This window comes from Hyla sarda, chromosome 2 (genome assembly GCF_029499605.1).
Source record: "Hyla sarda isolate aHylSar1 chromosome 2, aHylSar1.hap1, whole genome shotgun sequence".
Lineage (NCBI taxonomy): Eukaryota > Metazoa > Chordata > Amphibia > Anura > Hylidae > Hyla > Hyla sarda.
Window position 1 is genome coordinate 151,062,545 of NC_079190.1, and position 25,345 is coordinate 151,087,889.

Consider the following 25,345-nt stretch of genomic DNA (forward strand, 5'->3'; position numbering starts at 1 on the left):
TGTGACACGGGGCGGAGTCGTGACATTACGATCTTCCGTCCCCTGGTTGGGAGCCAGACCCTCCAGCGCTTCCAGAGCAGTAACAGGTGAGTGCTGCGTGCTATATTGCGGGGGTCCCCAGCGGCGGGAACCCCGCGATCAGACATCTTATCCCCTATCCTTTGGCTAGGTGATAAGATGTCTAGGGGTGGAGTACCCCTTTAATGTGCATAATAAATATGTAGGGCTCAGTGTATTATAATGTGTTTCAAGAGCAACTGTTTGTTTTAAATTTCAGGGGAATAGTATATATTGTAAAAGATTTCTTGGGTGACATGGTTACAGGGACTACAGTATGTGGCAGTGTTGCATTCAGATGGAACAGTGTTTGGCAGAATTATATTCAGGGAGTGTTATATGCGGCAGTATTGTATTTAGGGGGTGCAGTTTGTGGCAGGGTTATATTCAGACGGTGCAATATGCTGCAGTATTGTAATCAGAGGGTACAGTGCGTGCTGGGATTATAGTCAAAGGGTACAGTCTCTGGTGGTAATGTATTCAGAGGGGGCAGTGTGTGGCAGCGTTTTATGCAGAGGGCATGGTGTATGTGTTATATTCAGTGGGCAGTATGCCACTACAGAGCCAGGACCTCTAGTAGTCCACTGACTGACCCAGTCACAAGTCTCAGTGGTTTTATCTTTAATAAAAATCTTAACCTCTTGTCAGTCTGTCACCTGAGTATAAAGGTATGGAGAATGGAGGAGAATTCAGGGAGTGCCCGAAACCTAAGATGGTGTTAACAGTGGTAGGAAAATACTGAATATATGAAGGAGAGTTAATGTGCTGTGTGCTTGGGCACCATCTCCTTTATTCCAGCACAGCTGCATCTATGCATTTCATTACTATACTTGGGTGACATGTGACATGTCTTTATGTGTCTAAGAACTACAAGATGACATCACAACCTATAAGATGTCTCCTCGCAGCTCACAGACCCTCCCACAACTGCTCTATCTGTATGCTACTGCTATATCTATACAATCAGCATGTATAGCAGTTATACCTTTACCCTAAGGGAGTGTTCACATGTTGTGTTATTGCCACTTTTTTCTATTTCTGATGTGATTTTTCTCAAATTGCGGGAAAAATTGCGCTATTTTCCTACAATTGCACAAATCACTGTAAAAATGTGTTATTTTTACAGCGATCTTTTGGCAGAAGATTCATGGGAAATGTAGGAAGCAGCAGAAAACCATTTTAGTGATGGAACCTATGCATGTTACATCAGCTAAAGCAGGTAAGCACAATGCATACACAAGAATCTCTACATTGTTTTCTAATCACCTATGCTGCACTTTATAAGAAAAAAAAAAAGTTTTTGTGAACTTCATTACGTTTTGATGATGGGCGTTGACCTTTTCACAAGTAAGTATCATAGGGTGTTTGTTTTTGGAGGGAGAAGTGCAAAATACAATTACACCAAAAGAAGGAGTGAATCCTGAAATATTATAAAAATACTATATTTTTATTTGTTGTTAACTGCAACCTCCCCCTATTTTGCAGATCAGGTCTGTACTTAGTGTCAACATAGCCTTAGGCCCCTTTAACAATGTTTTTGTCCAATATATACATTTGTTTACAAACAATGTTAGTTAGTTAGTTAGGACCCCCCCCCCCCCCCCCCCTTTCTATTTACAACTTTTTTTTCTAGGGAAGTAATACAATACTATGATAGCATGCTACCATACTTTGCTTAAGTATACCAATAAGTATAAAGTTTTACATAATGACTACCCTGTTTATGCATGTTCACAAGGGCTTTACATACCTTACAGGAAGCCTATGTGACTGCTCTGAGATGCTGGAGGGATCCCAGTCAATGTTCAAGGGGCTATTCAGGAACAGAAAAACAGGGGTCATTTATTTCCAAAACCGCTCCCCGTCTGTTTCCAGGTTGGGTGTGGTTCTGCAACTCAGTTCCATTGGAGTGAATGGAGTCAAGTTATAATACCACACCCAACCTGGGGACAGGCATGGAGCTGTTTTGTAAAGAAATTCCCCCAATTTTTCTATTCCTGGACAACCCCTTTAATGAGTGGTGAGAATTTATAAAGAAATCCCCTTTCCATAGACCATGAATTGTTAGCAAACAAGGGATGATGGAATCAATATGAGGATCATGGTAAGGGGGATGAAAACAAACATAAGGTAGTAGTACCATAATACAGTCCACAAATATTATCCTTGCTCCAGGGAGCCCCTTCTTCTATGTATATATTTATACTGGAACAAATAAACCGCTATACAGTTGAATCTTGCCATTAAAGCCATTTCCAATGTCCTTGTGTCCTAACTGTTATGTGACAGAAAGTGGCAGAAACACTTGCAGTGGAGCGATTTGGAGATGGCTGGAGGAGACTATGTAGCCTTTCATTGACACACAGTCCCCTAACAGAAACAACATTTTTATTTTTTTTATTTTATGGTAGCAAAATAGCAAAACAGGATGCACAATTCAAACAACTATATAGCGTTGGAATCTTCAGTACCTTAGCATGCATAAAATAGCTCCACATTACTACAATGCAGCAGTGTACTGAATGTGACAACCACAGTGCATATGTGCATATTTCCTATACATGTGTGAATTAATAATAGAATGGCAGCAGAGAGAAAGACTTTGTAAAGATAACGTGGTGGAGTTGCATGTAAAATGACACTCACACATTAAGCCTTCTTTTACTGGGAAGGGCTTGAAGCCTCAGTCAAAAGCCAAGAAATCTCATTGTTTCCGCCCATTTCCCTGCTCCTAACAATCTGACTAATAGTAATCTGAGCTAACAAGAAAGACTAGAAAGGGAGGAATGAGACTAGAGGAGCTGACACTGACAACATCTGCAGCTCAGTGGAAGGATCTGTCACACCTATTTCTTGGCTGCCTTGGAAAGGGTTAATCTGGTCCAGTCAAATTTAAGATAGCCGGGATATCTGCTCTGAATTTTAAATAAGACAGGGATGCATGTCACTGGATCAGCCCCTGTATTATACCACAAGCTCACTGTGCACTGAGATCCTCAGCCAGAGCCCCAGCTTGTCCTCTCTCTGGGTTGCATGCATCTCTATGGATATGTTCAAGCTTGCAGCAAAGTTCATTCTGAGATGGCAATGTTCTTCTCCCTGGTGAAAGGTTTTGCTGGGAAGGAAAGCAGATATCAGATTGACTGTTGGGACTTGTTCTTCATCTGATCTTATTGGTTTAGAGCTTTTTCAGGTAAGAATATGCACTATGTACCCTACAGAAAGTGTAAATAGGGGAGGTTGCTTTTAGAATACAGAACAAGTTGTTATATTAGGTATCAGGTAATGTAGTATTCTAGTATTGTGCTTTCATATGACTTTTAGCTTTGTATTTGTTTTTTTTGTATTTTTTTTTACATAGATACAAAAACATACACGTGCAGTTTAACAGTAACCTGTTAGGACCAGGGAGGTGCACACAGAGGCTGAAAAGCGGGCTTGAGCCCCTGCCTTTTAATGCACCTGCCCTTTAATGCCCTCACTGATTGGGACATCCATGGGGGTGATGCGGGTCCCATTACCCCTAGGACTGCCAGGTGTCCCTTACCTCAGGAATTGTGTTGTGGTAACATATGTAAGGTTTTTACAAACATTTTTTAATTAGAAGTGCCACCCAAAATGTCTGCACACATCCCTGGTTAGGACAGTGAAAGAGTACACCTATGACTGCCAGGTGTCCATTACCTCAGGAATTATGTTGTGGTAACATATGTAAGGTTTTTACAAACATTTTTTTAATTAGAAGTGCCCCCCCAAAATGTCTGCGCACATCCCTGGTTAGGACGGTGAAAGAGTACACCTAACCTTTTAGCCCTTACTATTTACCTGTGTGGTCAGGTGAAGTGGTAATGCTATAGATCAGTGGTCTTCAACCTGCGGACCTCCAGATGTTTCAAAACTACAACTCCCAGCATGCCCGGACAGCCATTGGCTGTCCGGGCATGCTGGGAGTTGTAGTTTTGAAACATCTGGAGGTCCGCAGGTTGAAGACCACTGCTTTAGATATTAAGCCAGTGTTTCCCAACCAGGCTTCCTCCAGCTGTTGCAGAACTACAACAGGGGATTTAGTTTTGCAACAGCTGGAGGCACCCTGGTTTGGAAACACCGTATTAAGCAATATTGATACTCTGTATTAGCATCTATTGTTTTCATATGGTTTAACAAGGTGTTGCGTACATGTTTGTCACAATTCAATAGAAGCAGTTAAATGACCGATACGCCAGGTGTAGAGGGGTCACAACTGTATTATTCATTTGTCTTTTTTTTTTGTTTTTGTTCTGCACCGTAATAACTCAATGACTAAAATAAATAGAATCACAGATCCTCGCTACTATGTAACAAATAACCTTGTTTGTGTATGTTCAATGGGGACAGTGAAGAATATTAATACAAATAGTTGTTTAAACTTTCAGTTTGGTTATAGTATATAGTACTGGACAAATATTTCCAATGATAATAAGCAGGACATTTTTTACATGTAGGGAAAAAACTAAAAAAAAACTAAAAAAAACTAAAGAGAAATGCCCTGTGGGTTAATTCCCCTTGCTCAGAATGTCTGTTTGGTTTCTTGGCTGTAAGGTGTGGTATGGACATTAGTCACAGGCAGTTACTTCCAGCTACCTATGCATATTTGCCCTTTTAGTTGAATTTTGGTGACTCAGTCCTTACAGAGTTATGAAGTTCTTAGATTTGACTGGATTTTTGCATTAAAGAGAATCTACTGTACTGCATATGTCTATTTCTATTAGTCTGCTGTAGAAAGGTATGAATACATCGGTCTTACTGAATAGGTCAAATCAAGCTTGAAGTATGTTGTGACCTGAATGTTAGCAAGCACTTAATCCACTTATGTGTACGGCTACACATTGTTTATCTATTCTATACATTTTGTATATATCCGGCATGCACTGCTTTAATGTGGGATCTAGTCCAGTTTCCGTTGTTTATTAAGTTTTATTTTTTAAGAGGCATCAGCCGGATTTTAATTAGAATCACAGATTTTTTTGGGTAAATAAAAAACTTGAAGCATTTAAAATTCTTGGAAACCAAAAAAATAAAAAATGTGTTTCCCGACTCTCTAAACCCAATCTGTCAGGATGTAATGTTAATAATTAGGGAAATGGAAGTTCCATGTAATGACTGTCAGCTGGAAGGACACGTTGCTTATCCCTTTTTTTATTTCAACTGTATACACAAAGGGTAGCACTTTATATTAATTATATGATAGAATTATTTTATTCCGTAATTATTAGCCATTTAAACTTTAAAATCTTGTGTCCTGGGAAGACCATATAAAATTGTTGGCTGTTAGACCCCCCTCGTAGTTGGAATGTGATGTCCTATTTGATGCTGGGTGTTTGATATCTTAAATGACAATTTGGCAAATTAAGAAGGAAAGTATTCCTTGAAGGCAGCTGCACTAATTACTTTACTATGTCCATGTTAATAAATACCATATACGTCTAGGGCGGCTTCTTAATTCTCTCTAATCATTTACACTCATCTGCTGAAGCAAGCCAAGAATATTCTCTTATTGATGGAAAATGTGTAATAAATTATGTCCTAAAACATGAATCGAGTCAAAGCTTTACCAACCATTATCTATGTAGTATTACATTGATTAGTTCTATAATAGTTGTATATTTAAGACAAATATTAAATCTTCAAGCAATCTTTCTATAGATGTACATTTTACAATGCTTGTGATAGAAGCAGAGAAATAGGTCATACTGTACAGTACGCCTGTTAAAGTGTAAACCAAAATGTATAATTTTAAGGGGTCATTGGAACTTTAACAGGATGGATTAACAATATCTTACCTGTGCTACTGATACTCTACACATTTACTTGTTCTGAAAAGCCCATATATGCTGTATGATAGTACACTTAATGTGCACATTTGTATCCAAAATTCCTGTATATTTAGGAAAATCATTAGTTTGTTATTAAAAGTAAATGCAAACCAAATCAGAATTGTAAACAATACATGTATCCAATTGTTGTGCAATCATATAAATTGTGCTGCCCTGAAACCTTCTCTACTTATGTTTATGGACACAATACCAATGGTCTTCTATAAACATGGTTGGTCTCCTGCATCAGTGTAAAAACATATAGTCATCATTGGAGCATCACTTCCGAAAAAAAAACTGATTGAATTCTTGCAGGACCCAACTAGTAGGTAGTCTTTGGAAGTGTATACAAAATAGCCCTCCTTCAGAAGGGAAAAAAAAAACTGTCCTTCTAGTGCCATCTACAATTTCAGCAAATACCATTCAGTAAATATAAATATCACAGATATAATAGGAAAGCAAAACATTGTTTAACCTATTAAAGTGCTACCCTGGCAGAAGGATGTTTTCTATTTTCTATGAAGTTGCCTAGGCCGTTTGACATAACAAACAAAAAAAAAAAAACACTACTCACTTTCCATGCTCCCCTGATTCCTTCAGTATTGCTGATCCGGTTACAGGTGCAATTGTCTTCATGGTGTCGGGGGTTAATACATCACAGTGCAGCTTAGCCAATCACTACCCACAGAGGTGTTCCATCTTAGCCAGTGATTGACTGAGCGGCAATGCAACATATTGAGCCCTGGTCCCAGCCTAGGCATCTTAAAGGGAAAAAAAATCCCTGTTCTGCTGGTGTACCCTGTAATGACTTTTATTTTTCTATTTTGTCCTAGTTGCCTTTTACACGCCATAACTCAATTATTTTCCAAGGACCTGAGTAATCTGAGTCTGGTGGCTTGTAAGTGAATAATTATAATAATAATTTTATTTATATAGTGCCAACAGATTATGCAGCACTTTACAATTTTGGGGTGCAAATAAAGACAAGTATCAGATATAACAATATCACACACTAACTATTTAAGCAGGAGGAGTGAGCGCCCTGCTCGCGAGAGCTTACAGACTACAAGGATTGGGGATGAGACAGAAGGCATAAAGGGCTTTATTGAAACAATGGTTCATATTTTATGAATAAAAAGGTTACATACAGGAGAATGAGCCAGTCATTAGCTATTCTCTAAAAGTCTAAAGTACATAGAGAATAGGAAAAGACTGTTGAATATGAAGCTTATGATATCTCCAAGACCTAGAGGTGTCAAAAGGGGCAAAGTGGTAGTAGTGGAAGCCAATTAGGGAATCTTTTAGGCCTGCTTGAAAAGATGTGTCTTTAGGCCACGTTTAAAACTGTGGATGTTGTGGTTGAGTCTGAGGGATCGATGCATTGCATTCCAGAGAACTGGTACAGCTCGAGCGAAGTCTTGGAGATGGGAGTAAGAGGTTCAGATTGTAGAAGATATTAGTGTTAGATCACTAGCAGAGCGGAGAGAACGTGCTGGATCGTAGACAGAGATAATAGAGAGGTGCAGCACTGTGGAGAGCTTTGTGTGTGAGACTGAGGATTTTGTACTGTATTCTGGACTGAATGGGCAAACAGTGTAGTGACTAGCACAGGGGGAAGGCATCGATGTTAACAGCTGGAGAGGAAGATGAGTCTGGCTTCCGCATTGAAGATGGACTGAAGAGGGGAGGGTTTAGAGAAGGGAAGGCCTATTAGTAAAGAGTTATAATAATGGTCACGGTGGGAGTGAATCAAAGTAAAAAATGTTTAGCAGTTTTAATAATGAGAAACAAGCAGATTTTAGATATGTTTTTTAAGTGCAGGCGACAAGAACGTGAACGGGACTGAATATAGGGAGTGAAGGACAGATCAGAGTCTAGTATTACTCCAAGACAGCGAGCTTGCTGGCTAGGAGTTATAGCAGTACCACATACAGAGATGGAAATGTCAGGTTTAGGTACATCAGTTGGGGAAAAAACAAGAAGTTCTGTTTTAGAAAGATTTAGTTTCAGATATAAGGAGGACATGATGTTGTAGACAGCAGAGAGACAGTCACTGGTATTTTGTAGGAGTGCAGGGGTGATGTCGGAGGAAGAGGTTTAGAGTTGGGTGTCATCAGCATAGATGTGGTACTGGAAACCAAATCTACTGATTGTTTTTCCAATGGGGGATGTGTAGAGAGAAAAGAGTAGAGAGCCTAGGACTGATCCCTGGGGGAACCCAACCGCAAGGGGAAGAGGAGAAGAAGTAGAGCCAGAAAATGAGACACTTAAGGAGCGGCCAGAAAGATAATAGAAAAACCAGGCAAGTGCAGATTCCTTAAGACCAATGGAGCAGAGACTACTAAGGAGGAGCTGGTGATCCACAGTGTCAAAAGCCACAGAGAGGTCAGAGAGAATCAATAGAGAGAAATTGTCATTAGATTTGGCAGTCAGAAGATCATTAGAGACTTTGGTTAGGGCTGTTTCTGTGGAGTCTAGGGAGTAGAAACCAGACTGTAAGGGGTCAAGGAGCGGGTTCTCAGAGAGATAGCGGATTAGGCAGGAATAGACCAAGCATTCCAGGAGTTTGGAGATAAAGGGGAGATAAGAAACTGGTCGATAGTTGGCTGCAGAGGACAGGTCCAGAGATGTTTTTTTTCAGTAACTGGGTTATGATAGAATGCTTAAAGGAGGAGGGAAAGATACCAGAGGAGGGGAGAGAGACTGGAGGAGGTGTGACGGGATAGGGTCACTAGAGCAGGTAGTGGGGCGGGAGGTGGAGATGAGCCTGGAAACTTCATCATCAGTTACAGGTCAAAAAACTGAGAGTGATGAAGAGGAAATGTGGCCAGGAATTGGATCAGAACTTTAGGGGATTGGAAGAGGATTTAATTACGAATGTAAGTGAATGTAGTTCCTCCCCTGTCCATAAAAAGACTAGAAATATGTCCACTTTGACATAACTTTAAAATATAAACTAAAGAATGGGCTTATACAACCAGACACAGGGATGTGCTTTTGTCTCCAAATATATCTTAAAAAGCAAATCCTATACATGCTTCACCGGAGTCAAAATGAGCACATATGAAAATGCTTTATTCAAGTTAAACATACAGTACATTTAAAAAAAACAAAAGAAGTGACAGTATTAGAAAATGCAGGTAGAGGGATAATGAGCAAGATATAAATGGTTTAGTGTCACACAGGTAATAGAGAGAAAAACAATTTCTCAGTCAATGTAATTCCCTACAGGTATATATTAAAAAGGTTGAAAGATCAACACAGTGTAGTATCGGTAGTTGTCACCACTTGCTCAATACATGTTTATTACTCAGCACAAAAAGAAAAAGGAATATAACACAGGAAACAACCACACTAAAAGCAATTTTATACATGACCTTTTCTACAAAGATTGTGGAAACGGGAGTCCAAACCCTAAGTTTCCACTTGGTTATTTTTCTGGCAGTTATTGTTTGGTGTCCCAGTACCGCATTTCATATGGTACTTATTTATCTATGGGTCCCCGTAGCCAGAGTCCCTAGGACTTAGTAATATCTGTTAGTCAGTCCTCCCCTAGTCACCTCTATTATAGTGTATAGATTCCTAATTGATCCATAGAATAATGTATATAGTATTATTTCTGCATATAAATGGTTAATTACTTGTTTCCATGGTGTTGCAAGGTCTTCGGGTCATGTGATGCATTCCAAGCCTCATTCTGGATGCGTTCCAGGCCTCACTTTGGTATCTCTAGCCTCATTTTGGGTTTTGCAACATATATAGATCCTGTGATGTAAGCAATCCCATGATACCATGTAAAGTGAGTGGCAGACATTCGAACCAATCAAAATCGCCACGCCCCCTGCCCATATAAGGGAGCGGTGGCCATCTTATCTCTCTCTTGTTCCTGGGATAGCAAGCAAGCAAGACCTGTAAAGCAGTAATCGCAGTGAGTTTAGGCCTGAGCCTTGCGGCAACGGCTGAATGATCTAAATTATAGAGTGTGTCATCCCCTAAGCACTCTGCAGTATCACCGGACCCAATATTTCCCCTAAATCTGGACGGATCTGCACATCACTCCCTAAATTCAGAGACTATAAGTTTAATGCAAGGTCCGCAACTTCTGCCAGTCGCTAAGCAACCTAAGAACTGTTATATGAGACTGTTACTACGCATTGGATATTGCAACCACTGCAGTAAAGTTATTCAAGTTCAATTTAAATCTGCTTGTGGACCTTCAGTCATTTCATTGCACCTATCGCTTCTGGGAAGGGCGCCAATAGGCCGGAACATAGATTCAGCATACCAGCCCTCACCCTGGAGTCACGAGTGACTGGGTTAATATTAACCCCTCATATACCAGCATCATACCATCCCTACCATACACCCCCCAAGGGCTACCTCAATTGGAAAACTGCCACTGCAGTTTTTGAGCCAAAGCCAGAAGTGTATCCAAAAGGAATAGGACATAAATAGGAAGGAAATGTAAAAGAAAGAAGTGGAGTGGCTCTTGTTCTTACTAAAACCAAAATAGACCTGGGCTGCCCAAACTGTACACCTCTACCCACGGTGTACCAATAATAGATTATTAAGCAGAAAGATTATTGGGGCTCAAGGTCAAGGATTTGAGGACACAGGTGTATATATAATAATTAATTGATTTATTCTAATTTAATAAAAAGCTATACAGTGATACCAATAATACACAGGGCCCTTGTGTAATTATGGTGATAACTGTAAATGGTTAAGCAAACATTATGTATATAAAAATTAATAATTAATAATACATTTTTATATACATATTGTTTGCTTAACCATTTACAGTTATCACCATAATTACACAAGGGCCCTGTGTATTATTGGTATCACTGTATAGCTGTTTATTATATTAGAATAAATCAATTAATTATTATATATACACCTGTGTCCTCAAATCCTTGACCTTGAGCCCCAATAATCTTTCTGCTTAATAATATATAGGAAGGACTTATACTTCTCCCTTATGGATCCACTTCTGACTTTGGCTCAAAAACTACAGTGGCAGTTTTCCAAAAACTGCCAGAAAAAAAAAAAAACAAGTGGAAACTTACCGTAGCCAAAGGCACATCAAAGACTAAACTAGGGGAACTCAAACCAGGAAGCTACAAAGCAACAAGAAAAATGTCGATTTATTGTACACTTATTGCCCAGCGCCCACCTTTTCTGCACTGACCCCTACGACATTTCTCTATTCTAAAAGACGAGTGAGTGGGGTTGTAGAAAAAATCCAACCTTTTGCACATAATTAAGATTGAACTGGCAATTTGTATGTAGCAAGGTAAAACCAACCTGTTAAAAAAAAGGTTTGATTTATTAATAATGACACAAAGAAAGTTACTTCTTTTGTTTGGCTGTGAAAACTAGGAGTGAGCAGACGATTTAAGCTGGGAGTAATTCCCTAAAAGTTAAAGAGTCACAAGGACCTTCTGATTAATCAGGCACACCTACCCAGGTGAGGGTTAGGGTTATTAAACCTGAGGATTAACAGTGGCTATGTAGGAAAGGAAAAAAGCTGACAACCATTGTTGGACCCAGTGGCGTAGCTATAGAGGTCGCAGAGGCTGCCATGGTGACCGGGGCCCTGCGCCTTGCCATATTTGCATGATGGCCGGCTTTCACCATCATTACTAAGGGGCCAGTGCTGCTGCCAGACATTCCCATTCAGCAGCAGCAGAGACCAGATAAGGGCAGGGCAAGGACAGTGCAGAACATAATGCCCTGACTGTCCACCCCTGCCTTGCCCTGTTTTGTTAAAAGAAGTGGCCCTGGCAGCTCCGTTCCCCACGGGGCCCCCTTCTCTTGTGGCGCTGAAGAGGGCCTTTCTCAGTCCGGTCCCCCGGCCCAACGTAAAGTCAGCTAGGGCAGGGACACTGCCGCTTTAAGAGCAGCAGACGTTGCAAGCACGCACCTGATGTCACAGTCCCTGCCCCGGCTGTGCAGGAGGAGGAAGACATCCCGCTGCCTGGAGCTGCTGCATCCTCGCCGCAAGGGGAGGAGGGGGACGGGAGCTGAAGACAATGACAAAGGGTCAGAGGTGAGAGTGGTTGTGTCATGGGCAATGGTGGGGGGGAGTGTTTGCTGGCTAGAAAAGGAGGGGGAAGGAGGACACTGATCACACACTCATTCCCTAGGTTATTTTTTCTTTCATGTGCAAATCTAGAAGTGTCTACTGGTATGTTTTAAATGGCAAGCGTAAAGAAAAAGTCATCTGTTCAGTTATTGGTGTGGGATCTATTCTTCAGGAGAAACTCCAGAACAACCTTTTCTTTGCTACCTGACAGTGTATTGTAAGTAACCAAACTGTCTCAATTGACTTAATAATTTAGATCAAAGCTTGTTTGGTATGGTGTTTTACTAAACTTCTACAATTCTTTCGTAATATATGTAATATGTGCCACCTCTATTTTCTTATTGGTTAGTGCAGGTTAGGCAATTTGTTTATTAGTAGAAACTGTAAAATTGGTTGTCAATTCAGATGTCCACTCGGTCCACTAATAGCAGTGACCAGTCTCAGCCAGTGATTGACTGAGCAGGTATTTCCTGCATGTCTAAGAAGTAAACAGGAAATGCTGAGCAATGGGAACCGTCCAGACAGCATCAGGGAAGGATAGTGGCAGGTGAGTATAAGTTTTTTTTTGTGTTTTTTTAAACCACCCTTGGAAAACTATTGTCTTGGGATACAAGAATGAAAGAGGAGAATCTGGGGTCAAAAAAAGAATTTAGTCAGCCACCAATTGTGCAAGTTATCCATCTTAAAAAGTTTAGAGGCCTGTAATTTTCATCATAGGTATACCTCAACTATGAGTGACATAATGAGAAAGAAAATTAAGAATTTATTTGCAAATTATGGTGCAAAATAAGTATTTGGTCAATAACAAAAGTTCATCTTAATACTTTGTTACATACCCTTTGTTGGCAATGACAGAGGTCAGACGTTTTCTGTAAGTCTTCACAAGGTTTTTCACACACTGTTGCTGGTATTTTGGCCCATTCCTCCATGCAGATCTCCTCTAGAGCAGTGATGTTTTGGGGCTGTTGCTGGGCAACAAGGACTTTCAACTCCCTCCAAAGGTTTTCTATGGGGTTGAGATCTGGAGACTGGCCACTCCAGGACCTTGAAATGCTTCTTGCAAAGCCCCTCCTTTGTTGCCCGGGTGGTGTGTTTGGGATCATTATCATGCTGAAAGACCCAGCCATGTTTCATCTTCAATGCCCTTGCTGATGGAATTAGATTTTCATTCAAAATCTCACGGTACATGGCCCCATTCATTCTTTCCTTTACACAGATCAGTCGTCCTGGTCCCTTTCCTGAAAAACAGCCCCAAAGCATGATGTTTCCATCCCATGCTTCACAGTAGGTATTGTGTTCTTTGGATGCAACTCAGCATTCTTTCTCCTCCAAACATGACGAGTTAAGTTTTTACCAAAAAGTTCTACTTTGGTTTCATCTGACTATATGAAATTCTCCCAATCCTCTTCTGGATCATCGAAATGATTTTTAGCAAACTTCAGACAAGCCCAGACATGTACTGGCTTAAGCAGGGGGACACATCTGGCACTGCATGATTTGAGTCCCTGGCGGCGTAGTGTGTTAGCGATGGTAGCCTTTGTGGCTTTGGTCCCAGCTCTCTGCAGGTCATTCACTAGGACCCCCATGTGGATCTGGGGGTTTTGCTCACCGTTCTTGTGAGCATTTTGACATCATGGAGTGAGATCTTGCATGGAGCCCCAGATCATGTGAGATTATCAGTGGTCTTGTATGTCTTCCATTTTCTAATAATTGCTCCCATAATTGACTTCTTCATACCAAGCTGCTTGCCTATTGCAGATTCAGTCTTTCCAACCTGGTGCAGGTCTACAATTTTGATTCTGGTGTCCTTCGAAAACTCTTTGGTCTTGGCCATAGTGGAGTATGGAGTGTGACTGTTTAAGGTTGTGGACAGGTGTCTGTTATACTGATCACAATTTCAAACAGGTGCCAGAGCATTTTTTGCAAATCTGACCACTTTCAATTTAAGCATTAATAACTCTGGGATGCTTTTACTTATGAATTTGATTCCGAGATTGTTTTTGTGTGACATATTCTACTTTAAAAAACTGGTAAATTTTCGTCAATACTTGCATAATTTCTTGGTGAAAATTTCCAAAATGTCATGAAAATGTTTAAAATTTAGAATATTTCTATCTTTGAAGCTCTCTGCTTGTAAGGAAAATAGACATACCAAATAAATGATATATTGATTCACAAATACAATATGTCAAATTTATGTTTGCATCATAAAGTTAACATGTTTTTACTTTTGGAAGACATCAGAGGGCTTCAAAGTTCAGCAGCAATTTTCCAATTTTTCACAAAATTTTAAAAATCTGAATTTTTCAGGGACCAGTCCATTTGAAGTGGATTTGAGGGGCCTTTATATTAGAAATACCCCATAAATGACCCCATTATAGAAACTGCACCCCTCAAAGTATACAAAATGTCTTTCAGAAAATGTGTTAACCCTTTATGTGTTTCACAGGAATAGCAGCAAAGTGAAGGAGAAAATTCAAAATCTCATTAACATGTTCTTGTAGACCCAGTTTTTACAAGGGGTAAAAGGAGAAGAAGCCCCCCCAAAAAAAAAATGTATAACCCAATTTCTCTAGAGTAAGGAAATACCTCATAACTTAACGTAAAGTGATCTTTGGGTGCACTAGAGGGCTCATAAGGGAAGGAGCGACAATGGGATTTTGGAGAGAAAGTTTTTCTGAAATGGTTTTTGGGGGGCATGTTACATTTAGGAAGCCCCTATGGTGCCAGAACAGCGAAAAAACTCCAACATGGCATACTATTTTGGAAACTAACCCCCCCAAGGAATGTAACAAGTGGTACAGTGAGCCTGGTGTTTGACGATTTAAATGCTGGTTTTTCCACAAATTTTACATTTTTACAGTAGGTTATGGGAGAAAATTCCCCCAAAATTTGTAACCCCATCTCTTCTGAGTATGGAAATATCCCATGTGTGGACGTCAAGTGCACTCCAGGCGCACTACAATGCTCAGAAGAAGAGGAGTCACATTTGACTTTTGGAAAGCAAATTTAGCTGAAATGTTTTTTGGGGGGCATGTCACATTTAGGAAGCCCCTTTGGTGCCTGAACATAAAAAAAACACATGGCATACTATGAAAATGAAAATGTATTCACTAAAATGCTTGTGTTAACCCAAATTTTTCATTTTCACAAGGGATAATAGGAGAAAAAAACTCGCAAAAATTGTAAGCCCATTTCTTCTGAGTTTGGAAAGACCCCATATGTGGATTTATAGTGCTCTGCGGGCGAACTACAATACTCAGAAGAGAAGAAGCGCCATTGAGCTTTTGGAGAGAGAATTTGGTTGGAATAAAAGTCGGGGGCCATGTGTGTTTACAAAGCCCCCGTGGTGCCAGAACAGTGGACTCCCCTCCACATGTGACCAAATTTAGGAACTTACTCCCCTCACAGAATTTAATAAGCGGTGCATTGAACATTTACACCCCACTGGCATTTGAAAGATCTTTGGAACAGTGGGCTGTGCAAATGAAACATATAAATGTCTAATTTTCACGGATCACTGTTCCAAAAATCTGTCAGACACCTGTAGGGTGTAAATGCTCACTGCACCCCTTATGACATTACATGAGGGGTGTAGATTTAATAATGGGGTCACATGTGGGGGGTCCACTGTTCTGGCACTATGGGGGCTTTGTAAATACTAATGGCCTTCAATTTCGGACACATTCTCTCTCCAAAAGCCCAAGGGTGCTCCTTCTCTTCTGAGCTTTCTAATGTGCCTGCAGAGCACTGTACATCCACATACGGGATATTTCCATACTCAGAAGAAATTGGGCCACAAATGTTAGGGGGCTTTTTTCCTATTTTCCCTTGTGAAAATGAAAAATGTAGGGCAACACCAGCATTTTAGTGAATATTTTTTTTAATTTTTAATTTTTATTTTCACATCTAACTTTAACGAAAATTTGTCAAACACCTGTGGGGTGTTAAGGCTCACTATACACCTTGTTACATTACGAGAGGGGTGTAGTTTCCAAAATGGGGTCACATGTGGGTATTTATTGTTTTGTCAGAACCACTGTAACCAGCAGCCACCCCTGTGCAAATCACCAATTTAGACCTCAAATGTACATGGTGCGCTCTCACTTCTGAGCCATGTTGTGCGCCATAGAGCACTTTGCATCCACATGTGGGGTATTTCCATACTCAGGAGAAATTGTGTTACAAATTTTGGGGTCTTTTTTTTTCCTTTTACCGCTTGTGAAAATTAAAAGTATGGGGCAACACCAGCATGTTAGTGTAATTTTATTTTTTTACACTGACATGCTAGTGTAGACTCCAACGTTACATTTTCATAAGGGGTAAAAGGAGAAAACCCCCACCCTCCCAAAAAAAAAAAAACGATTACTCCTGAGTACGGAAATACCCCATATGTGGCACTAAACTGTTGCCTTGAAACATGACAGGGCTCAAAAGTGATAGAGCGCCATGCGCATTTGAGGCCTAAATTGGGGATTTGCATCTGCCACCAAAATACCCTATGGCAGTGTTTCCCAAACAAGGTGTCTCCAGCTGTTGGAAAACTCCCAGCATTCCTTGACAGTCAGTGGCTGTCCGGCAATACTGGGAGTTGTTGTTTTTCAACAGCTGGATTCTCTGTTTTGGAAACAGTGCCGTGCAAAGACTTTTTTATTTTTTATTGTGGGGGGGGGGGGGAGGACTGTTTAAGGGATATGTGTATATGTAGTGTTTTACTTTTTATTTTTTGTAGGTGTAGTGTAGTGTAGTGTTTTTAGGGTGCATTCACACGGGCGGGGGTTTACAATGAGTTTCTCGTTGAGCGGCGGAAAATTTGCCACATCTCAAACTTGCAGCAGAAAACTCGCTGTAAACCCCCACTCGTGAGAATGTACCATCTACATTCACATGGGGGGGGGGGCAAACTTTCAGCTGTTGCAAAACTACAACTCCCAGCATGCACTGACAGACCATATATACTGGGAGTTGTAGTTATGCAACAGCTGGAGGCACATTGGTTACAATACACTGAGTTTGTTACTTAACTCAGTGTTTCGCAACCAGTATGCCTCCAGCTGTTGCAAAACTACAACTCAGAGCATGTACAGTCAATCAGTGCATGTTGGGAGTTGTAGTTTGCAACAGCTAGAGGCACACTGGTTGTGAAACACTGACTTAGGTAACAAACCCAGTGTTTTTGCAACCAGTGTGCCTTCAGCTGTTGAAAAACTACAACTCTCAGCATTCACTCACAGCCGAAGGGCATGCTGGGACTTGTAGTTATGCAACATCTGGAGGCACACTACTGCAACTCCCAGAATGCCCTTTGGTAGTTTGTGCATGCTGAGGGTTGTAGTTATGCAATTGCTGGAGGCACACTTTTTCATAGAAAAAATGTGCCTCCAGCTTTTGCATAACAACAACCCCCAGCATACACAAACTACCAAGGGGCATGCTGGGAGTTTAAGAAGTGCCTTCTGCTGTTGCATAACAACAACTCGCAGCATGCCCTTTTGTGCATGCTGGGAGTTGTTGCTAAGCAACAGCAGGAGGCCAGCCTTACCTCCTGCTGCTGCTCTGCAGGATCCTCCAGCTGCCGCTGTCTCCACTCTGGGGGCCCTGATCCCACCGCTGATGGTGGGGATCGGGGGCCCCCACTCAATAGCATGCAATGTCAGGCTGCTGCTTCCAAAGCCGGCAGGATATTGTCATGTATCAAAAGAGGCATGGACTCAAGGGACAGGGACATAATACTCCCCCTTTATAAAGCATTGGTACGGCCTCACCTGGAATATGCTGTTCAGTTTTGGGCACCTGTCCATAAAAGGGACACTGCGGAGTTGGAAAGGGTGCAGAGGCGCGCGACTAAACTAATATGGGGCATGGAACATCTTAGCTATGAGGAGCGATTAAAGGAGTTACAATTGTTTAGTCTTGAGAAGAGACGTTTAAGGGGGGATATGATAAACGTATATAAGTATATTAATGGCCCATACAAAAAATATGGAGAAAAACTGTTCCAGGTTAAACCCCCCCAAAGGACGAGGGGGCACTCCCTCCGTCTGGAGAAGAAAAAGTTTAGTCTCAAGGGGCGACACGCCTTCTTTACCGTGAGGACTGTGAATTTATGGAACGGTCTACCTCAGGAACTGGTCACAGCAGGAACAATTAACAGCTTTAAAACAGGATTAGATACATTCATGGAACAAAATAACATTAATGCTTATGAAGAAATATAAAATCCCATCCCTTCCCCAATATCGCGCCACACCCCTACCCCTTAATTCCCTGGTTGAACTTGATGGACATATGTCTTTTTTCGACCGTACTAACTATGTAACTATGTAACTCAAGGTACTCACTCCTGACACCTGCTCTCGCCCTCCGGAATAGGGGCGGAACGGGTGCCGTTAGGGACACCCCCACACCAGTGCCACTTGACTCCTGCTGCTATAGGGTGATAGATGCTGTGTCGGACGGCACCTATCACCCTTTTTTTCCGGGTCATCGGGGACCCGATTGACCCAGAATCACCGCAAATCGCCAACATGGGATACCTGCTGAATTCCCATCGGTTTACAGGTACACCCTTGGTCCTTAAGTACCAGGACGTCAGGGCATACCCATACGCCAGTGGTCCTTAAGGGGTTAAAGTTAAAGGTCTGTGACAGACAGAAATCTTGCTTGTTTGTAAGTGACCAAATACTTATTTTCCACTATAATTTGCAAATAACTTCTTTAAAAAATCAGACAATGTGATTTTATGGATTTTTTTTCTCATTATGTCTCTTATAGTTGAGGTATACCTATGATGAAAATGACAGGCCTCTCTCATCTTTTTAAGTGGGAGAACTTGCACAATTGGTGGCTGACTAAATACTTTTTTTGCTCCACTGTATTTGGAAAATGTATGGCCCCATTTAACAGCTAGAACAGCCTCATAAAAATTATTTCAAATCTTACAGAACAGTCAAATAGCCTTCTTCTTTTCTATACTACTACTACTACTACTAATAATAATAATAATATAATGTATCTGTATTTGAGTTTTATGAGCTTATATCATGAAAAGGGAAAACAAGCTGTACATGTTGGCCTTAAAGGGGTTATCCATTATTAGAAAAAAAAAAGAGCAGATTTCTTTCTCAGCACCACCCCTGTTCTCAGGCTGTGTGTGGTATTGCAGCTCAGCTCTATTAAAGTGGATGGATCCAAGTTGTAATACCACACACCACCTGTGGACAGGGGTGGTGCTGTTTTTGAAAAAAACAAATAGCTATAAATTAGCTAGGGTTTTCTCTTCCTGGATAACCCCTTTAAAAAAAAAAAAAAAATACTGGCCTAATTTTTCATGATTTCAGGAAATAGAATACACGGTCTGGATGCTAAGAAAGTTTACATCTCAGAACTAACATGCCAGTTATAGATAACTAGGATTTGATTTATTTCCTAGTCATCCATTACATTCTTTTCAATTTAATTGAACCAGAAAGAAATGTGTGTCCAGATGAATAAAGCAGAGATATTCTATGTTATGTGAGGATCAGGCTGCCTTGTACATAATTGAAAACTGCATACCTGCCTAAACTGAAAGTCATACAACACCACTTCAGTTTTACAAGCAGTTGATAAGCTTCTGCAGTAACGTAAACATGTCTACATTGCATGCCGAAACACATTCCCTTTCCTGGCACAGGAACACTAAGGACCAACACATGTCCTTTATGTTTATATTAAAAATAAACAAAGAAATGCTGTCTTTCTGATAAAATTTTATTCACATAGTTAGACACTTCATTATATTATATCTGTGTATTTATTGCATATTATAGCTTTGGTTAAAGTGAATTTCCGTTTTTATGAAAAAAAAAAAAAAAAAAAAAATGATTAATTGTTGTATAAACTCTAATCATTTTTCATTTTCTGGCATTGTTTGTGATTCAGTCTCCTGCCATTTCCAAGATCTTTGTTTGCTGTGAATACATTAAAATATTCTTGTTTACATTCATAGGCAGAACAACCATATAGACCTAGACAGGCATTTATCAAACGATTTAGTTCAATTTTTTTTACCAAAAATTTCGCACAAATGACGCACCTGCGACTACGCAATTTTTTCGTGCAACATTTTGACTGGAAAGCGAGAAAAGCAAGTTTTCCAAAACTTAACTATGTAGTAATAGTTTTTAAATGGACTACGGGTAGTCTGGTATTTATTAACTGCGACAGTCGCACCTGCGCAAAAAAGAAAGTTGCAACAAAGTTAAAAATTGACTAAATTTACTCCAGCTCAAACATGGAGCAGAAAAAGCTACTACCAAAGAAAAAAAGGAAAAAATTGCTTACGTGAAAGAAAATTATTAACAGGCTGAAACCAGTTGATAAATTAGTCACACATAAGCAAAAAAAAAAAAGGAAAGAAAAAAGTACTAAAAAAAAGGAGTACATAAGCAAACATTGATAAATGCCCCTCCTAGTCCTTCTTACAGCTGATATAAGTGGATATGGTAAACTTTTTTTGTTAAAATGATCTGGTGAAAGAAAGTTAAACACATTAGTAAATTACTTCTATTAGGCTAGGTTTCCACTTGGTTTTTTTTGTACACTTAAAAAAACACCAGCAAAAACGCCAGAAAAACTGCCACAGGTTTTTCCTGAGTTTTGGCAGTTTTTCTGGCGTTTTTTCTGGCGTTTTCCCTGGTGTGTGGAAACAGCCAAATTTGTCCCCAGTGGCAGTTTTCTCACTGCCTTCTGGTACCACTCTGTGGGTTGGATGCTGAGCGCCCGGTTCACAGAGTGTAAGGAGATGAGGAGTGATGTATATACAGCATCACTACTCGCCTCCCCGGCAGTATAGTATACAGGGGGCATAATGTACCTGTGTATACTATACAGGCGCCGGGAATCCTGTCACCAGTCTGACAGGACTCCCTGCTCCTATAGCCCCTTTGGGCGGTATACAGTATATACAGCTATCTATAGATAGCTGTATATAGTGTATACAGAACAGGAGGTCTACTTACCTCCCTCATTTCTGTCACTGCCGGTCCGTGTAGCTCCGCCCCTAGTGATGATGAAATTAGGGGTGGAGCTACAGACATATTCAGGCTAGTCTGAAGCTCTGTTCACATTGTCCGTTTTGGATAATGGGAACAGACCCTTCTGCCAGTGTCTACCCAGACAGGGAGACTCCAGATGTTGCTAAACTGCAACTCACAGCATTCCCAGACAGCCAAAGGCTGTCTGGGAATGCTGGGAGTTGTAGTTTTGCATCAATTGGAGGCTCACTGTTTAGGTAGACATTGCATTATGGGCGCTCTCCCCTGCAGAGAGTGCAAAAAATGTCCTAACCCATTTTTTTTTTGTGTTTTTTTTTTCTCGTTTCAGATCCGTGTATGCAGAGGATTACGACGGATTCGATGGATTACGACGGATGAACTTTATTTTTATTTTTTATTTTAATAAAATGGTTAACGAGGGCTGTGGGGGAGTGTTTTTTAAAATAAAATATTTTTTCCAATGTGTTGTGTCTTTTTTTAATTGAATATTCAGGCTTAGTTATGGAGGCTGTCTAATAGACGGAATCCATGACTAAGCCGGGGCTTAGTGTTAGCCCCAAAAACAGCTGGTGCTAACCCCCAATTATTACCCCGGTACCCACCGCCACAGGGGTGCCAGGAAGAGCCGGTACCAACAGGCCCGGAGCGTCAAAAGTGGCGCTCCTTGGCCTAGGCGGTAACAGGCTGGCGTTATTTAGGCTGGGGAGGGCCAGTAACAATGGTGAGGACCATTGGTACTAGCCCTCCCCAGCCTAAATAACGCCAGCCTGTTACCGCCTAGGCCCAGGAGCACCATTTTTGACGCTCCGGGCCTGTTGGTACCGGCTCTTCCCGGCACCCCTGTGGCGGTGGGTACCGGGGTAATAATTGGGGGTTAGCGCTAGCTGTTTTTGGGGCTAACGCTAAGCCCCGGCTTAGTCATGGATTCTGTCTATTAGACAGCCTCCATAACTAAGCCTGAATATTTAATAAAAAAGAAAACACGACACATTGGAAAAATTATTTTATTTAAAAAAACACTCCCCCACAGCCCTCATTAACCATTTTATTAAAATATAAAAAAAAATCCTGTTCATCCGTCGTAATCCATCAAATCCGTCGTAATCCTCTGCATACACGGAACTGAAACTAGAAGAAAAAAAACATTAAAAAAATAGGTTAGGACATTTTTTGTGCTCTCTGCAGGTGAGAGCGCCCATAATGCAATGTCTACCTAAACAGTGAGCCTCCAATATGTGCAAAACTACAACACCCAGCATGCCCAGACAGCCTTTGGCTGTCTGGGCATGCTGGGAGTTGTAGTTTAGCAACAGCTGGAGTCTCCCTGTCTGGGAAGATACTGACAGAAGAGTCTGTTCCCATTATTCAATATGGACAATGTGAACAGAGCCTTATACCCTTGCCAGCCTGGATCGCGTCTGTAGCTCCGCCCCTAATGTCGTCATCACTAGGGTGTGGAGCTACGTGGACCCGCGGGGACTGGACGGAGGTAAGGGACTTCTCCATCTTCTGTATACATTATATACAGCTATCTATAGATAGCTGTATATAGTGTATACCGCCCAAAGGGTTAACCTACACTGTCTAGCAGTGTAAGTTAACTCTTTCCTTGCTGGGCTGGTGCATAGCGCACAGCTCAGCAAGGGGTTAAGTGAGCCAGCAATGTGTATACTGTATACACATTGCAGGCTCACTGTAAGTTCTTGCTGGGCAGTATGTATACGATGTATATCTACTGCTCAGGATCAGCTGATCTCCCGGCTCTGTAGCCTTGAGAACAGCTGATCCCGACACAGCGGGTGTCAGGAGGAGTGACATCCCTGTGATCTGTCCCTTACTGCAGGTACTAATATTCCCAACATGGAGCACACTCTGCTCCATGCTGGGAGCTGTAGTACCTGCATTAATAGACAGATCGCAGTGAGTGTCACTCCTCCTGACACCCGTTGCGATCCTCTAGTATAATGTATAGATGCAGCGGCCGATGGTCCCCTGCACGGCCGTATATATACACATGTTCCTATTTTCCACAGAGTTGTGATTGGCTGGAACCATCTGACCAATCACAGCTCTGCGGGAAATATGAATATGTGTATATATACGGCAGTGCAGGGGACCATAGAAGAGCGGCCTCTGCATCTATACATTATACAAGAGTATCACAACAGACCCCAGCGATCTGTCAATTAGTACAGGTAACTACTACTCCTATCATGGAACAGTGTGTTCCATGCTGGGAGTAGTAGTACTACCCAAAAAATAAAAAAATTAAGTGAAACACACGCACACACTACATTTTTATTATTGTCGGCTACATTTTTTGTGCCCTACCCGTGCACATAAATTGATCCCTGTTTAAAAATTTATAAAAATGTTGTTATAAAAAAGATACATTTCGTTAAATACAGTTTTTTCCATCATTACTGTATCTTTTTTATTATTATTTTTGAATGGTACCCTACTAAATTTTAATAAAAAAGCTATCTCCAACACTTTTTTGGATCGCTAAAGTCCAAAAGAGAATAAAAACCGCCTGAAAAAACGCCAAATTTAAAACCCACATGGCGTTTTTTTTGGAGTTTTTTCACTCCCATAGACTTCTATGGGAGAAAAACGCCAAGATTTTCCCGAAAAAATGCCAAAGTCTTGACAAGAGGTCGTTTTTTAAAACTGCCAAGGAGCCCAAAAAAGCCAAAAGGATTAAAAAAACGCCAAACTGAAAAACGCCAAGTGGATTTGGCATTTTGCAGTTTACTATTGACTTGCAGCTAACATCTGGCCGCAGCGTTTTTTCACAAAAAAACAAGTGGAAACCTAGCCTTAGAAAATCTTTATCCTTCCAGTACTTATTAGCAGCTGTATGCTACAGAGGGAATTCTTTGCTTTCTGAATCTTGCTATGAGGATTTTCTCCTGCTCTGGACAGTTCCTAATACGGGCATCAGGTGCCAGTAGAGAACACAGTGGACAAGACAAAAAGGAAATTCAAAAAGAAAAGAATTTCCTCTGTAGCATACAGCTGCTATTAATTACTGTAAGGATAAAGATTTTTCAATAGAAGTATTATACAAATCTGTTTAACTTTCTGGCACCCTTTAAGTAAATACTTCCGAAAAGCAGCACATCCAAAACAGGAATAGATTGCTTGACATTCAAGTCTTGGTCAGAGGCTCTCAATGCAGAAAAAGGAATAACCGCAGCATAGCATTGTCCATAAATTGCAAAATATTCCAAACGCTGGGTCAGTGGAGTACCCTTTTAACTTTTCTCCATCTAAGTGTTTCAAAGTGAAGTATATATAATTGTATAATCAAGTAGAAAACAGACATAATGCACATCTACAATCTTGCACAATGATCCAATTGCTTCTCAGCATAATTTCAAAAACTAACAGGTTGTTAGTATATACGTTTTGATCAAAAAGTACAAAGCCTACTCGCCACGTCAAGGCCACCTATTTAGAGTGGGTCTCTAACGTCCCTAGCATAAAATGGCGTAGCACTGGGCGGCGACCACCACTGCCGCGACACCAGTGCCCACAGGGGGAACGACCCACTGGCAGAGCGGCCCCAACGCCACTCAAACCAGTCCATGGGTCGCATCTCCCCGCAGACACGGCGCCACGGCAGCAATGGACGCCGCACAGCACCACACCAGTGTGAAGAAGGTGTAATAGCTCACTTACCATGCTCTCCCAGTCAAACTGGGAGGCTGCCAGGAAAGAAAAGGCCCATGTGTAGCTAACTACTACTTATATAGGGTTGGGCTGAGGGGGTGGGGAAGAGTGCAGACAACATGTTCAAAAAAAAAAAAAAAAATCACACTGGTGTGGTGCTGTGCGGAGTCCGTTGCTGACGTGGGGCCGTGTCTGCGGGGGGGTGTGACCCATGGACTGGTTTAAGTGGCGTTGGGGCCGCTCTGCCAGTGGGTCGTTTCCCCTGTGGGCACTGGTGTCGTGGCGGTGGTGGTCGCCGCCCAGTGCTACGCCATTTTTTGCTAGGGACGTTAGGGACCCACTCTAAATAGGTGGCCTTGACGTGGCGAGTGGGCTTTGTGCTTTTTGATCAAAACGTATATACTAACAACCTGTTAGTTTTTGAAATTATGCTGAGAAGCAATTGGATCATTGTGCAAGATTGTAGATGTGCACCATGTCTGTTTTCTACTTGAGTACATATATATAATTGTATATTAAACAACTCCATTAGCGTGGTCTGAAGTGATAAGAGGTGCTCAACCCCAAGTGCAGTTGTGCACCTACGTTGGAGTGGAGGACCTGCAATTATGGACCACAATATGGGTTCACTCCTG

The 25,345-nt window shown here is 41.2% G+C and overlaps 1 protein-coding gene across 2 annotated transcripts in view; it reads left to right on the top strand.

Annotated features, from left to right (window-relative positions):
• Positions 1 to 1,206: 1,206 nt before the first annotated feature.
• SLITRK6 (SLIT and NTRK like family member 6) overlaps positions 1,207 to 25,345 on the top strand; it is a 55,821-nt gene continuing 31,682 nt past the window's right edge. The window contains exon 1 of one of the 2 annotated variants that reach the window (XM_056560481.1): positions 1,207 to 1,276. The gene's annotated coding sequence lies outside the window, so the exon portion shown is untranslated. Of the gene's footprint in view, positions 1,277 to 2,785; positions 3,251 to 25,345 lie in introns of those variants that run through there. The other variant, XM_056560480.1, reaches the window with a different exon arrangement.